Source organism: Mus caroli, chromosome 17 (genome assembly GCF_900094665.2).
Source record: "Mus caroli chromosome 17, CAROLI_EIJ_v1.1, whole genome shotgun sequence".
Classification (NCBI taxonomy): domain Eukaryota; kingdom Metazoa; phylum Chordata; class Mammalia; order Rodentia; family Muridae; genus Mus; species Mus caroli.
Window position 1 is genome coordinate 50306031 of NC_034586.1, and position 3619 is coordinate 50309649.

Sequence of the window (3619 nt, forward strand, 5' to 3'; positions counted from 1 at the left end):
TGTATTATGGTGTATAATTTATGTCAAAGACAGAGAAAACTCAGTGTTGCTTTTTACATCACTTTATTCCAACCTGAGCACCTCAATATAAAACTAAACACCGGTGAACTGTTCTCCTTACTAATTTTGAGTTACTGTAAAATGTACAAGTTCTGCTAGCAGATCAACACTTAAATAGATTAAATCATCTGACACATGGTAGATTTCATATAATGAAAATACCTAAAATAATTAGTGCAATATACTGATTAAAATAAAATGGACTTCAAAAAACAAGGCTTCAAGATTATTACTAATAACATTGTAATACTTATGTTACAATTGCAAGTACATTGTTTATTATGGTTCTAGCCATGTAAGAACAGCAAAGCCCCTTTCTTTCATAGGAGAAGAAATAATTAGCTGTTTTAGTAACTGTACATTTTGTATATGTTTAGGCAATTCTTAAATATTATCGGAAATAATAAACACATGGAGACTACAATGCAGTACTCTATTTACAGTACAGCTGAAGATCATATTTAAAATAATCAAGTTTGAATGTACATAACTGTTAGTGCACTGACTAATTATGCCCAAAGGGAAGCAGAGTCCCCTCCCTGTTCCAGACACACCTCTATGGAATAGCCAACAGTGATTAAATAGAAAGCAGATACCTGGTTTGTCTCCATTTTTTAAAAGAAGCTCATATGAAGGGACCACTATCATTAAAATGCATTTATCGGTTTCATATTCCTAAAACAGCATGGGGTTGTATGTGACTTATTTTTCCAATCAAATTTTTTCTTTTCTTTTTTCTTTTCTTCCTTCCTTCCTTCCTTCCTTCCTTCCTTCCTTCCTTCCTTCCTTCCTTTCTTTTTTCTTTTCTTTTTTCCTGAGACAGGGTTTCTCTTTATAACCCTGGCTGTCCTGGAACTCACTTTGTAGATCAGGCTGGCCTCGAACTCAGAAATCCGCCTGCCTCTGCCTCCCAAGTGCTGGGATTAAAGGCGTGTGCCACCACCGTCTGACTTAATCAAATTTTAAGAAGTAACGGGACTGAATAAAATTAAAATGTCACCAATATTCATTCCTTCTTTCTGGAAATGCAGGACTGTTTTCTTGGGATTGCTTTATTAATATGTGAAATGTGGACTTTTAAAGACTAATCAAATTACCATTTATTTGACTTTTGTTGCTAAGCATAAATAATTTTAGTCTTCTAAAAATGTTTTCTAAAGCATACATTAGTAATTTTGAACATGTCATACCTGACTATTATCCCAGTCTGGAGACTGGGTGGGTTAAGAGTGCATCCATGCCCACTGGAGATGAGCTGTTCCCCTGCACTTTCCCATGGAACAAGTGTACACACAGTCCTCATTTTCCTTTCTACTGCCGGAGGAGCACATGCATGTTATTAAAAATTAAGTTCAAAACACTCAAAATAATTCAGTATTAGAAACTTGATTCTACCATAGTCTCTTTTTGGAAGTCACACTGGGNGGCGAAATGCTCCCAACTCCATGGGTTTTGCCATTTAGGAAGTTCACACTGGAGCTCAGTTACTACAACACTGGCTTCTGGCTGGCTGTGCAGGCTCAGTAAGGCCTACTCCTCGTCCTCTGGCTGAGTTTGCACCAGGACTCTGTGGTTCATTCTTTGGCAGCTTTTTAGCTATTGCATAAATATTTCATTTACAATCATTGATGTCTTAGCTGATGTCTCCATGAATAATAAGCTGTTGTCATCTGCATAGGACTGTGCTTCCTGGAAGCCAATGGCTGTTTTATTTGCTAAGTCAACTTTGTTTCTTGACAAAACTATCACAATATTAGGACTTGCTTGCCTTTGAAGTTCTTTAACCCAATTTTTTGCTTTTGCAATGGATTCTGCATTTGTGATATCATATATAACTCTGGCTGCTTGTCCTTCTTGGTAGTACATTGGTGCTAGGCTATGATAGCGTTCTTGCCCGGCTGTATCCCATATTTCAAATTTTACTGTTTGGGTTAGAAAGGCAGCCCCAGAGGTACTCTCTTGAAATTCATAAAATTGGTCTTTCACAAAGCGAAGCACCAGGCTTTATTTGCCAACACCAGACTCTCCTAGAAGGACCAGTTTGAACTGGCATATTTTATTTCCAGTATTTGGCCCGTTGGGTCTTGTTGCTCCTCAATTAGCCATGTCCAAATCTTAAAGAAGTTCCTAAATTCAGATTCCTAAATGAACTTCCATGATACAAGGCATCAATTTTGTTTTCTTTCTGGAGAAAATACCTTCAACAATTTGACTTTGGAGCTGGGGACTGGAAGAGTGCTTGCCCAGCAAACAGCAAGCTCTGGGCCTCCTGTCATCAAGGCCATGCTGGCATGGAGATCAGATGCACCCCAGCTGAGTGGAGTCGCCTGCTGGCTACTTCTCACACTGGCCTGAGCTGGACTCCAAGCCACCCCTGCCTTGCTGCGTCTCCATCTTAGGCAGCTGGAGTCTTGAAGGCACAAGCAGACATCTGAGAGCAACATAACCTCAAAGTCAATAGGAAGATGGACCACCAAATAAAGCCTAGGTTTTTTCATCTCCAGGACAGCCACAGTAATGGACTTCTGACACCAAGGCTAGACAATAAAATGTTCTTCCCCAATCTGTGCCAATAACTGGTATACATGTGTCCAAATGCCAAGATTGTAGGAGACATTTCTCATTCAATGTATTGCAGTGGTTTTGTTGAAGGTATCTCAGATATTGAACATTTGATTTCTAGTGTGGGAATTTGTGGAATACAAGGAGGTGGAGCTTAGCTAGGAGAACTTAATCACGAGGGGAAAGAGATCATCTAATGTGTTTCAGCAGCCACCCAACGACCCATCTCTATAGAGAACAAACTACTCACAACACCATGGCTTCTGTGTCTCATGAAAGCCTGAGCACAAGCAAATCCTTCCTTCCTAGAACTGATTCAGGCCTGGGATTTGGTGCCAGCCATGAAAAAAATAACCAGAACACTGGGTGTGGTACACAAGTTGAGAAAAAACACTATCCATTCTGACAAGCCATGATTGGTTGGCTGCTTATGAGGACATCACAGAAACCATTATGAAGAATGCTAGTAACTAGTTGATAATAGTCACTGCCTGCATTTTCCTCTTCTTGTGTTTTGGAGTAGGTCTTGATGCCTTCAGAGCAGTTGGACTTAAAATTGACTCTGGTAGACTTGGAATCTCCAATCGCTTTTACTTTGGTATAGTGCGCTTGTTCCCCAGTTTGTTGATTTTGCTCCCAGGAGTTTATGTTGATTTCCATATATATATTTATATGCTTTATTTTTGTCTGAGGTTTGATGTGATGTTTGCATATGTTTGTCCCAGGGGTGGCACTATTAAGAGGTGTGACCTTTTTGGAGTGAATGTGGCCCTGTTAGAGTAGGTGGTGTATCACTGTGGGTGTGGGCTTTAATACCCTTGTCCTAGCTCCCTGGAAGCCAGTCTTCTGTCTGCCTTCAGGTGAAGATGTAGAACTCTTGGCTCTTCCTGTACCATACCTGCCTAGACATTGCCATGCTCCCACCGTGATGATAATGGACTGAACCTCTGAACCTATAAACCAATTCCAATTAAATATCATTCTTCTAAGAGTTGCC

At 39.9% G+C, this 3619-nt stretch overlaps 1 pseudogene; it reads right to left on the reverse strand.

Moving 5' to 3' along the window:
- Window positions 1–1286: 1286 nt before the first annotated feature.
- On the reverse strand, window positions 1287–2166 carry LOC110284100 (annotated as a pseudogene).
- Between the last annotated feature and the right edge of the window lie 1453 nt (window positions 2167–3619).